This window comes from Aethalodelphis obliquidens, unplaced genomic scaffold (assembly GCF_003676395.1).
Source record: "Aethalodelphis obliquidens isolate GAN/ISIS:26980383/991018 unplaced genomic scaffold, ASM367639v1 scaffold11, whole genome shotgun sequence".
Classification (NCBI taxonomy): domain Eukaryota; kingdom Metazoa; phylum Chordata; class Mammalia; order Artiodactyla; family Delphinidae; genus Aethalodelphis; species Aethalodelphis obliquidens.
Window position 1 is genome coordinate 26,891,160 of NW_020837955.1, and position 13,648 is coordinate 26,904,807.

Sequence of the window (13,648 nt, forward strand, 5' to 3'; positions counted from 1 at the left end):
GTTTGTAGTATTTGTTATGCCCAATAATTTTGTCCAGTGCTTTTCCATATCAGAAAATATCTGATACTTGTCTAAAAAACAGCTGGTTTCTAAGTTTTGTCTTCTTTATGGTTTAATCAGTTATAGCGGTATTAATAGTACATGGTTTGAGATTATTTTATAGACCTAGATAATTAGTTAGAATGTATATGTAATTGGGCCTTTTTCACACAAATCTAATCTGCTTTCATTTTCATTGGAAAAAAGTAAATTTGAAGCAGAAAAAGAATTTTTACCTAATTTTTTAATTGTTACCACCTGTTTTTAAAGTATTTACAAGATATGATTATATAAGATGCTTTAAGCCTGCATTTTCTCATTCTCTGACACCTTCTTTTTTACCTAAAAAGTGTTTGTTTAAATTCATATTACTTTTCTACCTAATTTACCACAAAAGATTGGCATATCAGAGCCTTGTGAAGAAGCAGGGTTGTAAGAAAGTTGAAAAGAAAATTTCATTTTGAAAGTACTTACATGTTCATTAAAAACAATCTAAGGATACAGAAAAGTAGAAAAGTTAGCAATAGTTAATGCCAACACTGTTAGTATTTCGGTAGATTTCATTCTTGTTTTTATATGTAAAGCTAAATTGTACTGAAAAAAGGGGACTGTTTTTAAAAGAATAGATAGTAGAATAAAAAATAGGAAATACACATGTGTAAACAAGTCAGTAAAAAGAAGTTAGTTGTTTTGATATTTTTAATTAAAAAAAAATTTCAGCAACTTTTGGAATGTAGTCAACCGTTGACTTACCGATTTTGAGAAATTGATAGACGGTATTATCTTTGTGGGCCCTTTTTATGAGAGTTTGAAAAATTGACATAAAAATTGATTATACAGCTTTTAAAGGGAAGTTTCCCTTTTTTGTGTGAAACACAAATTTATTCTGAATAAAACAGGTTAAATATATTGGTTGAGCATTGGTCTTATAGTGGGTGATGAAGGAAACTTTGTTTTTAGGCTGTGCAGCTATGTAGAGATATAATATTCTCTGGGTGTTTCAAAATTTTTATTTAGCTTTGAGAAAGATGCAGTTTAAATTTTAGGTATGGTGTTCTATTATATTTAGCTCTAACCAGACACTTAATTTAATTTTGGTTTAATTAAATGTATTTAGAAAATCCACAGTCATTTTTCTCAAGCAATGTACTTGTATTTATAAAGTGTGACACACTTATGAGATACTAAAATATCCCTAGGAATTCGAATGGATATGTTCCTTTCCATGTCTTCAGATAACAATGTGGTTGTTGAATGACATTTGATTTTTGTACCAGATTCAGTCAAAATTTGACCTGTTTGTATGACTCATTGTAGAATAGAATTATAAGCTGTTGGGGAAAGAAATGCTGAATTTTTATGTAGAAATATAAAATGTTATTTCCAGTCTTTGTACTTATTGTTGTTTTGTGCATGTGTTACACTCCATTCTAAAACGTTGGCTTTCATTCATATGAAAGTCTTTCTTTGAGGATTTTTTTTTTTCTTTAGAAGATGTTGTCAAATTACCTGGGAATTAAGAACATGCATTTCTTAAGCAGGAAATTATTTCATAGGACTTTAAATTTACTTCACTTTGTTCTTGAGCAGATGGTTACAACATTTTTACTAAAAAGTGAATTTATTTTTAAAAATTGGCAAATTATATTTAATTAAATGGTTGATTTTTGTGGCTGCCTAATCTTTGGAACTTTATTCCTAAATTTGTAATTTATAAAATAACCATTGATTTGTTTTTTAATGAGCACCCTCCCACCATTAGTGACATTGAAGTTTTGTGTTCTTGTAATTTCTGTATTTCTATAAAAATAGTAACTTCATAAATGTCATTTATTTTATTCCGAGCAGGGCATCAGATAGAAAGTAAACTGCTTTAAAAAATAAAACAATATTTCTTATAAGGAGTTAGAATTTATAAGGTTTAACTTACATGCATGGATTTGGGACAAACATTGCTGAAGTCTGCGTTATGTTTCCTTATAGGGAAAAAGAAAATAAAGATCTAGTAAAAATAACATAATTGTAATAATAAGAGTAGCTGTTGTTTGAGCACAGTATGTCATAAAACATACACTATTTTGTACACGTAAATTTACGTCTAATATCTCATTAAATTCTTACAGTAATCCAGTGAAATAGGTACTTCTCACCTCATTGTACTGAAAAAGGAACTGAAAATTTAGTGAGATTAGATAATTTACTAAAGATCATACAGTTAAGAAGATGGCATAGTCAGAGTTTGAATCTAGGTCTCACTGTACTGCTCCCACTAGTCTAGAAGAGTGGGTCTCATCCCATAGATTATGATTTACTGGTCTGGCAGGTCCAGGGGATCTGTACTTTTAATGAGTAAGTTGGGTTATTCCAAGTGTAGCTGCAGTTGAAAGCTATTACAGTAGATTTTTTTTTTTTTGAGAGGGGACAATGTTAACAGCTTAATTGAGATATAATTCACATACCATATGATTAATGCATTCGAAGTATACAATTCAGTGGGTTTTAGCATGTTCACAGACTTGTTCACTATCACAAACAATTATGGGAGATTTTCATCACCCCAGAAAGAAACTCTGTTCTGTTTGGCAGTTACCCCACCCCACCCATGTTTTCTCCCAACTCCTTAGCCCTAGGCAAACACTAATCTACTTTCTTTTTCTATAAATTTACCTATTCTGGACATTTCATATAAATGGAATCATAAAATATATAGTTTTTGGTGGCTAGCTTCTTTCACTTAGCATAATGTTTTCAAAATTCATCCAGGTCATAGCATCTATCAGTACATCGTTCCTTTTTATTGCTGAATGATATTCCACTGTATGATTATACCACATTTTGTTTATCCACTCATCAGTTGTTGAACATTTGGGTTGTTTTCACTTTCTGGCTATTATGAATAAAATTACTATGAACATTTGTGTAAAAGTTTTTGTGTAGACATTTGTTTTCATTTCTCTTCGGTGTATACCTAGAAGTAGATTTACTGAGTCATATGGTAACTCTATGTTTAATCTTTCGAGGAAATACTGGACTATTTTCTTAAGTGGCTACACCATTTTACCTTCCCATTAGCAGTGTATGAGGGTTCCAATTCCTCTATATCGTCAACATTCTTGTGATTATCTGTCTTTTTTTATTATAGCCATTCCATGAGTGTGAAGTGGTATCTCATTATGTTTTTTATTTATAGTTTCCTGATTATTATTGATTTGTTTTTAACTCTTGAAGGCTATCTTTTATTATAAAGGAAAGACAGAAATAGTTATTTTCTGTGATGCAGATCTTGCTTTACTGCTTTTTTAATTACAAAAAAACCCCCAAAATCCTGAGCTCCTTTGAGAATGCTTACAAAATAAGACTCATGCACCCAGATCAAATAAAATGGAATTTGACATTTCTAAAAGTTATACGTCTTTAATGCAATTTGACTTACTGCTGAAACTCATAACAAGAGAATTTACAATTCAAAATATATGCTAATTATCATTTTGTTAAACTTTCATTTATACGTATTAGATCCACATTATTATAGAGATATATATATATTAGATTTATATTATGCATATTAAGTGCTTATTCTTCTCTGTTGTTTTTATGAGTATACCACTTTCAATCATGCCATCCAGTTTGTGTTCAGCAGTATATTTGAGGAATGTGAATTAGAAGTTTGTGTGAATTAGAAGTTTGTGAAACATAGCCTAGTATTTAGTTTAAATAATGTATTTGGAATTTAGCAGCTGTGCTGTTGCCTTTATAGGGAAATTATGTTAAAATCTGAATACCTGTTTAAGCATTAATAGTATCTTTATTAATGCCATGTGATTTGATACTAATGATGCATATTCACGTGGGTGAATACTGGCAGAAAGCAGTAAAAGGATACTGAAAGACATACGAAGAGCCAGACATAATACATTAGAGAGCAGCCAAGAAAACTCTTCACTTGGTAATATTGACTTACTTTTTTCCTTTTGTATGGTAAGTCATGGACAAATAAAGTAAATGTCCTATCTTTTTGTGTTAAATAAGATAGATGGAAACCTTAGTCATTGCTTTTTTAGATTAGTGTTTCATTATTCCTGCCCATACCTCCTTTCACCATTTTTAATCTTGAAAGAGACTCTTCACTGAACACCAAGGCACTCAAGAAATCATGTTTTCAGAGGGAAAACAGTGAATAACCACTCCCTTACCCCATCCTTCCCTGCCCCGCCCCCCCCCCCCCACCCCACCCCCCCGCAATTGGCCTGGTTCCTTTGAGTTTCATGTTAGAGATGTGCTTTTGTAAATTTTTTTGGGTGGGCCTGAATAGATTAGAGTGAGGGTCATCAGGTTGTCAGTTTGAATAATTAATCACTTTACTTAAGGAAACTCTGATTAGTGAAGTTTTAAATGATTTTATTTTTCTAGAAAGAAAATGATTACTCTTTGAAACCAGAAATAAACTCCATCTTTGTCTCTTACTAATATTCCTACAACTTTTCCTTCATTGAATTAAAGGCTGGTTTAAGATTGCTTCTCCTTAAAGTTTCCTCCTATTATTATTTATAAAAACGGCTAAGTTAGAGGGAATCTTAAAAAAATCTGTCCTATATATTGTATGTTCAATAAAATGCTACATCATTTATATTGTATACAATTTTGTGTAAATTTCTCTTAGGAGAATGATCTGCTATGTTATGTATGCTTTTTGAGAACCCAGATCATTTTTACTCATTAAAAAAAACCTCTCACAGCATTCAGATATATGAGAAATTAGAAACAGCAATTTTTTAACCCATATGACTCATTAACATTTATTGAAAACAATCAATTTTCTACTATATATACTATAGTACTGCAGTTATTTTTTATGTCAAGTAATATATAATAAATATGTATGTATAATCAATATATATAAAAATACTAAGAACAGAATCAGCAATTTTTTTAAGTTGAAGGACCTTAGAGATCTTATTTAATTCCCTATTATGTAATTTTCTATGAATTTTTGCAGGTAATAAACGGTGGGTTTTCAGTAAATGTGGCTTGAAGTGAATTTAGTGAAGCCAAATACTATTACCCAATTTTTAATATTAACCCAAATTGTAACCCTTAGTTCCTAAAATTCTTGAAGTTCTCCTAGGACTGCCAGAGGTGCTGCAATTGCTTTCATGGTCCAGGTAACATTATTTAATGATCTCATTTGAGTGTTTTGTACAAGTGCTAATGAGTAACTTAGTTTGGCAGGAAAACGAAATCAGGAAAGGGAGTTCATAGTTGTTAATAAATAACTTCTTTTCACTGGAAATCAGTAAGAAACCTTAGAGGCCTAGAAATGAACTGTTAACTTAGTTGATTGTTATCAAATTGTCAGGAGTTTCACTAAACAACAGAAACCTGGAAAAGTTACTCTTATTGCTAAAGGAGGATGTAAGAGAACAGAAAAAAACACTTCAACCATCTTAGAAGGATCTGATAGAACCAGAGGATACATTTGACTTCCCACACTGCTAAGGTATAGGGAGGAGGGCAATCATTGTACTCTAATGATAGCATGCTATCCATTCAAAGAATATAGACACTGTTGTCCATGTTGCTTAGTTACAGAAGCACTTGCTCAGAAGAACTACTAAAGTTTTCTTTGCAATGAAAGGGAGAATTAAGCTTTCAAGACAAATTTATGCAAATATAATAGTGTGTATTCTGACCTAAGTCCCTAAATCTATTCAAGCTTGTGTAATAAGTATTTCCAGCCCTTGTTAATTATGTAGTTTTACAAATGTATTTTAGTAAGATTTGATGTGATTTTTATAGAGCTAAGCTCTGAATGTTTGAAAAGTAACCCTATAAGCTCAGGAACGAGAGTTACTTTAAAAATGTAAGCGTCCTTATTAACGTGAGTCAAATGATAATATACGGAAGGCCACAACTTATGAAAGAAACCTAAATTATTTATTTACCAGTATTTGAGTGCCTGTTAATAGATATGTTTTAATAGGGCCTTTCTGTATGTTGCTAGGTTTAATTTACTAAAATTTAAAGAGTTTTTGCATTTATATTCATCATGGATATTGATCTGTAATTTCTTTTTTTTCTTCTGTTTTTTTGTAATGGTTTTCTATCAGGGCAGTGCTGGCTTCATATTGTGGAATGAGTTGGAAAGTGTTCCTCTTTTATGTTCTGGAAGAGTTTGTGAAGAATTAGTATTATGTCTTCAAATGTTTAGAAGAATTTATCAGTCTTGTAATCTGGGACTGGGGTTTTCTTGGTAGGAAGGTTTTAAATGACTAATTTAATAGGAAGTTATTTGGGTTTTCTGTTTCTTCTCAGTTGAACTTTGATAGTTTGAATCTGTCAAAGCATTTGTCTATTTTATTTGATCTGTTGAATTTTTTGGCATAAAGTTCATAATGGTTCTTTATTCTTCTAAAGTTTGTAATATATATATTATCACATCCCTCTTTCATTCATTCCTGATATTGGCTTTATTGGTCCTTTCAAAAAAACTGCTTTTGGTTTTATTATTTTTTAAATTATCTTCCATTTTTTTTGTTTTCTGCTCTTAATTATCTAGTTCCTTATTACTTTATGTTTAATATGTCCTTTGTCTTCTGTCTTAAGTTGTTAGATTGATTTTGTATCTTTCTTCTTTGCATTATGTAAGGGCATTGATAGCTATAAACCTCCAAGTACTATTTTAGCAGCAGCACATACATTTTGATATGTTCTGTTTTCGTTATTATTTAGTTCAAAGTATTTTCTAAATATCTCTTGTTATTCTCTAATCCATGGATTATTTAACAGTGCATTGCTCAATTTCCAAGTATTTCAGAGATGTTTTCATATTTTTTTTTTCCCTTTTTTAACTTTTTGGCTGCACCATGCAGCTTGTGGGATCCTAATTCCCTGACCAGGGATCGAACCTGAACCCTCAGCAATGAAGGTGTGGAGTCCTAACCACTGGGACTGCCAGGGAATTCCCTATTTTTTGTTACTGATTTATAAAATACAGTCTGTCTTGGTAAATGTTCTATATGCAGTTGAAAAGAAGGTGCATTTTGCTGTTATTTTTGGAGCAAGGTCAAATTGGTTGATGATGTTATTAATTTCTTGTATACCCTTATCGATTTTCTATCTACTTTTTTCTTCAATTAGTAAGAAATGAGTGTTGAAATACCCAACTATAGTAGTAGATTTGTCTTTCTCCCACTAGTGCTATTATTTTTGCTTCTTACATTTTGAAACTCTGTTACTAGTTGTATATATACTTAGGATTTTTTTTTTTCTGATGCAGTTTATATCATTATGAACCATCTGTCTTTATGGTAATATTTCTGGTAGTATCTCTTTTTTCTAAATTCTGATTTTATTTGATATAGCCATATCTTTTTCTATCTTTTTACTTTTTGTGTCTTTATATGTATTTAAAATTGTTTCTTGTAGACATCACATGGTTAGGTCTCTTGTTTTATTGTGACAGTTTGTCTTAATTGGAGGGTTTAGACCATTTACATTTAATATAGTTATCAATATGATTGGTTTAAATCTGTCAGCTGGCTGGCTATTTTCTATTTGTGCCATTTGTTACTTTTCCTTTTACCCTTCATTTCATGCCTTCTTTTGGATTGTTTTTATAGATTCCACTTATCTCAACTGCTGCATATTAGTTATACATCTCTGATACCTCTTTTAAGTGTCTGCTCTAATATTTACAGTGCATATCATAACAATACAGTCTACATTTATATAATATTATACCACTTTACATGTATCCTAAGAACCTTACAATAGAACACTTCTGTTTCTCCTGTTTTTTGTGCCATTATTGTCATACAATATATGACAATATACGTTATATATATTATGTTATTCATATATCATAAATCCCATAATAATATATTGCCATCGTTTTTACTTTAAACTTTATCTTTTTTTTTTTTTTTTTGTGGCACGCGGGCCTCTCACTGTTGTGGCCTCTCCCGTTGCGGAGCACAGGCTCCGGATGCACAGGCTCAGCGGCCATGGCTCACGGGCTCAGCTGCTCCGCGGCATGTGGGATCCTCCCGGACCGGGGCACAAACCCGCGTCCCCTGCATCGGCAGACGGACTCTCAACCACTGCGCCACCAGGGAAGCCCTAAACTTTATCTTTTTTAAGCTATCCATTTTGGACAAATTTTAGAGGTAAAGAAAAATTGCAAAACAAATACTGAGGGTTCCTTGGTGGTTCTTCCCCAAAACAATTATTACTATATTCTAATGATGATTTTTTAAAATTTCCCTTGTTCCTTTTGCATTTATTAATTGAAATTCTTCTATAAGGAAGAGCTGTCCTTCACATTATTTATCATATTGGTGTATATAGTTAGAGAATATTCCTTCTCATTACTGCATAATATTTCATAGTGTGAATATACCATGATTTTATTTATTCATTCTATTGTTTTTGGTTGAACAATACCAAATGCTGGTGCAAACTCTCATTCATTAACTGTGGGAATGCAAAGTGGTACAGACACTTTGGAAGACGAAGACAGTGGCAGTTTCTTCCAAAACTAAACATAGTCTCACCATACAATCTATCAATCATGCTCCTATTTACTCAGATGAGTTGAAAACTTATGTCTATGCAAAAAACTGTACACAAAATGTTTTTAGCTGTTCTATTCATAATTGTTAAAAATTGGAAGTAACCAAGATGTCCTTCAATAAACGAGTGAATAGTAAACTAGTACACCCATACAATGGAATATTTGTTCAGTGGTAAAAAAGAAATGAACTATCAAGCTACAAAAAGACATGGAGGAACCTTAAATGCATATTGCTAAATGAAAGAAGTCAATCTGGAAAAGCTGCATATTATATGATTCCAACTATACAACATTCTGGAAAAGGCAAAATAAAAGATCGATGGTTGCCAAGGGCCCCAGGAGAGAGATGGATCAATGAGTAGTGAAGCACAGGGGATTTTTAGAGCAGTGAAACTTCTGTATGATACTATGATGATGGATACATGATATTATACACTTATCAAAACCTGTAGAACTGGACAACACAAAGAGTGGGTGGTGATGTAAAATATGGACTTCTAGTTAATAATAATAATGTATAAATGTTGGTTCATCAACTGTAACAAATGCACCAAATGCAGGATGTTAATAATAGTGGAAACTGTGGGGAGGTGGGGTATGTGGGAACTCTGTACTTTATGTGCAGTTTTTCTGTAGACCTGAAACTGCTCTAAAAACAAACAAAAAAACTACTCTTACTACCCTCACCACTACCGCCTTAGTCAAAGCTGAAGTCCTTACCTTAGCCCACAAGACCCTGACTCCGGGCTGCTTCATCTCCTATCACTTTCTTCCTTACTCATTCTTCCAGCCATACTGGCTTTCTGTTGTGTTTTGAACTCCTCTCTTGCCTCAGAGTCTTTGTGTTTGCTGTTCACTCAGCTTCCCCCAGATATTTCCATTGTTTGTTTCTTCTCCCATTATTCAGGTGTATACTCAAATGCTACTCCATCGGGGTTACTTTCCCCTTCTACTTACTATCAATATCTCTAATCTCCCCTTCCCCCATCACACTCTTTTATCCTGCTTTATTTTCTTTTATAGCTTTTATACGTCCTCACCTTGGTTATATATTATTTATTTTTTCCATATTAAAATATAAGTTCCATGAAGGCAGGAATTTTTTTTTTGTTTTTTTTGTTTGTTTGCGGTACGCGGGCCTCTCACTGTTGTGGCCTCTCCCGTTGCGGAGCACAGGCTCCGGACGCGCAGGCTCAGTGGCCATGGCTCACGGGCCCAGCCGCTCCGCGGCATGTGGGATCTTCCCGGACTGGGGCACGAACCCATGTCCTCTGCATCGGCAGGCGGACTCTCAACCACTGCACCACCAGAGAAGCCCAAAGGCAGGAATTTTACCTCTTTTTTCCCTATTGTATCTTCAGTCCCTAGAATAGTGCCTAGTACATGGTAGGTGCTTAATAAGTATTTGTAGAATGGATCAGTGAATGAAGTCCGTGTTCTCTCTGTAGGCAAATCTATGTAGGAAGTCAAACTTAAAAGATTGCTTACTAAATATGGAATATGAGTCATAAGATGTATCGTATTAATGGCTCGTGTCATCAATATGATAACATGATGTGTTCATTTTCACTAAAAGATACATCTGCTCCACAGACAGGAAACTTCTATTTAAGAGTCAAAAAATGCTCTTCCATGTACAGTGTAGGAGAGACTGCTAGTATTTACCTCTTGAATCTTCCTTTTTTTTTCCTCTTTGGATTAAAAAATGTGTAAAAACAAGGAAAAATCACAAAATACAAATATATAAAGTAGAAAATAAAAACCACTCTTCAACCCAGCCAGAGACAAGTCACTGTTAAGACCTTGATTATTGTCCTTTAGAACCATCTGAGATGAACTTATATTTTGTTAATAATATTTGGATCATATAGTAAAATAAATGTTTAAAGTACTAACTAACTGGACAGAGTATAGAAATAATAAATAGTATGAAAGTAGTTTATGAACTCCTTAAATATTTAATATTCTGTCTTTTGTGATTTGTAGCACGAGCTCTTATCCTGGCACAGTATTGTCTAGTGCAGAATTTATCATATATTCAGAATTTTCAAATGTTTTTGATTATTTGAATATGAACAAGAAAAGCTTGGGCAGTTAGGAGTGTTGCTCTAAATAAGAGAGATCTTAAACTCCTTTTTTTTTCTCCTCACACTAGAAATGTTTTGTTAATTGCATTTAATAGGACATTTTGGATTAGTTCCAAAAATATTTTAGATTTTCCTGGAAACTGTCTTTTATTAATTATAAACTTCCTGAAGTTTTTTAGATCTTTTTCATTAGACTGAAGAAAATTCAAAGTTCCTAAGAGAAAATGTTTTGCATGAGTCCTTTAAAATGTATACGTGGATTTTGGGGAAAATCTAAAGTTTCAAATTTAACTCAATAATATATATAATTTACTTGTGAGTTTATTGTATTTCATGGACTAAAATAAAATTTAAAAATCATGTTACTTTTGTGTGCTGATGCTGTTAAAAACTTAAATCACATTTCCTGAGTTTTAAGCATTTTCAAAACTTTTCGTCATTACTAGATTGTGAGAAAGAAGTATTAGTGTTATTAGATGACACTCTTCTTAATGTATCAGTGTTAACATGATTTCCTGACTTTGCAGAGTGTTGTATTGCTGGAGGATAATTTTCGGGAGAGAATATATACTCAAAATAATTCAGTTATTATATGGTGACTTATATAAATCAAAAAAGGATTTAGGATTTAACTTAATTTGAGTCTAGATAATTATATTCCCTGCTTTTTAAAAACACTTATTTTTTAGTTTAATATTAGATAGTCATATGTAAGTTCCTGTCCTAAGATATTGGTAATTCATCTGCTTCTGTGTTCAGAGGTGTCAAACTGGCATCCTGAACACTGAAAAAAGCCCACAGATACGTTCGATAACACAGTGTTTTGTTCTGTTTCAACCTAAAAATTAGTTGTTAGTATTTGAACATTAGAAGATTTTATATGAAAATATAAATTTCCAACTTCTTTTGACAAGCATGAGAATTGGACAATATTGAGCTTTCTCGTCCCAACATTGCTGTGATTCTCAACCAGGGGCAATTTTGGCAGTGTTACAAAAAAGGACATTTGTCAATGTCTAGAGATAGTTTTGATTGTCATGACTTGGTGGGGAGGTGCTATTGGCATCTTATGGGTAAAGGCCGGGGATGCTGCTTATGCACAGGACAGCCTCCTACAGCAAAGAATTATCTGGTCCGAAGTATTTCAGTATTGAAGTTGAGAAGTCCTGTAGTGTAGCAATAATTGACCTGAGTTGAATCATATCTGTTCCGAATAGGCTGAAGTTAGCCAGTCTCCTCCCAACTTGCTTTATTTACTTGCTGGGACTCTATACACTTTTGAATTTGTGCATATTTCTTTAAAGTAGTGGGATTTACTTTCATGGGAACTGAAACAACTTCAAGTATTATTAGAAAAGTTGCGGCAAATACAAAAAACATTTATTACTTCTGGCCTGAAGAGTATTAGAATCCAAGTTTTATTTTCCCCAGTTATCATCATTTATTCTTTCAGTTGAACATGGTTCTGTGTACTAAGCACTATACTAGATATGGAGGAGATGAGCAGCTGCTTACACTTTAAGGATTATTATGTCTTGGAGATATGTTCTGTTTACCATTATGTAATGCTTTCTATATCTCTGATAATTTTCCTTGCTTTGAAGTTGACTTTGTCTGAAATCTATGTAGCTACTTCAGCTTTCTTTTGATTAACATTAGCATTGTATTTCTTTCTCCATCCCTTTATTTTTAATCCACTGTGTCTGTAAAGTAGGTTTTTCGAAGACAGTACTATTTAGTTGGGTTTCGTTTTTTAATCCACTTTGATAGTCTCTGTCTTTTTTTTGGTGCATTCACATTCACATTTAAAGTGTTTATTGATTTAGTTGGCTTTTTTAAAATTAATTTTTATTGGAGTATAGTGGCTTTATAATATCAACTATATTTGGAACTGTTTTCTGTTAGTTGAACTTGTTCTTTTTTTTTTTGTCTTTCACCATTTTTCTGCATTATCTGGGTTTAATTGAGCATTTTGTATTATTTCATTTTCTCTCTCCTTAACATATCATTTATACTTGTTTTAATTTTTTTTGTTTGTATGTATGTATGTGTGTGATTGCCCTGGAGTTTGCAGTATGGATTTACAGCTAACATAAGTCCACCTTCAAACAACACTGTACCATTCAGGGGTAGTGTGGGTACCTTATAACAGAATATTCCCAGTTCCTCCCTCCTGTCCCTTGTAACACTGCTGTCATTCATTTCATTTATCCTTAATCTATAATCACCTGCTATATTGTTGCTGTTAATACTTTGAACAAACTGTTATCTGTTAGATTAAGAATAAGAAAATAAAAGATTTTATTTTGTCTTTATTTATTACTTCTCTAAAGTTCTTCCTTTCTTTATGTAGATCTGAGCTTCTGACCTATATCATTTTCCTTCTTTCTGAAGAACTTATTTTAATATTTCTTGCAAGACAGGTCTGCTGGCAACAAATTCCCTCAATATCTGTTTGTCTGAGAAAGTCTTTATTTCTCCTTTACTTTGAAGGATAATTTCATTGGATATAGACTTTAGGTTGGTGATTTCATTTTTTCTCTCAACACTTTAAATATTTCATTCCGTTCTCTTGTTGCTTGCATGGTTACTGAAGAGAAGTCCAATGTGTTCTTATCCTTATTCCTATATAGGTAAGGTGTTTTTTTTCCCCCCTCTATCTTCTTTCAGAAATTTCTCTTTGTCTTTGATTATCTGTATATGATTTTGAATATGATATGCCTAAGTGACAATAGGAGGGAACTTTTATCTTCACCCTGAGAACCTGGGGTGGGCCTCCTGGATGTAAAGCACAAGGATTCCAATTTCTCCACATCCTTGCCAACATTTGTTTTGTTTGTTTGTTTTCTTTGTTTTTTTGTTTGTTTGTTTTGATTGTAGCCATCTTCATGGGTATGAAGTGGTATCTCATCGTATTGATTTGCATTTTTTAATGATTAGTGATGTTGAG

The 13,648-nt window shown here is 32.6% G+C and overlaps 1 protein-coding gene across 6 annotated transcripts in view; it reads left to right on the forward strand.

The window, feature by feature from the left end:
* The window catches only part of SHOC2 (SHOC2 leucine rich repeat scaffold protein), a 112,327-nt gene that overhangs the window by 67,795 nt on the left and 30,884 nt on the right, over window positions 1-13,648 (forward strand). The window lies entirely within an intron of this gene.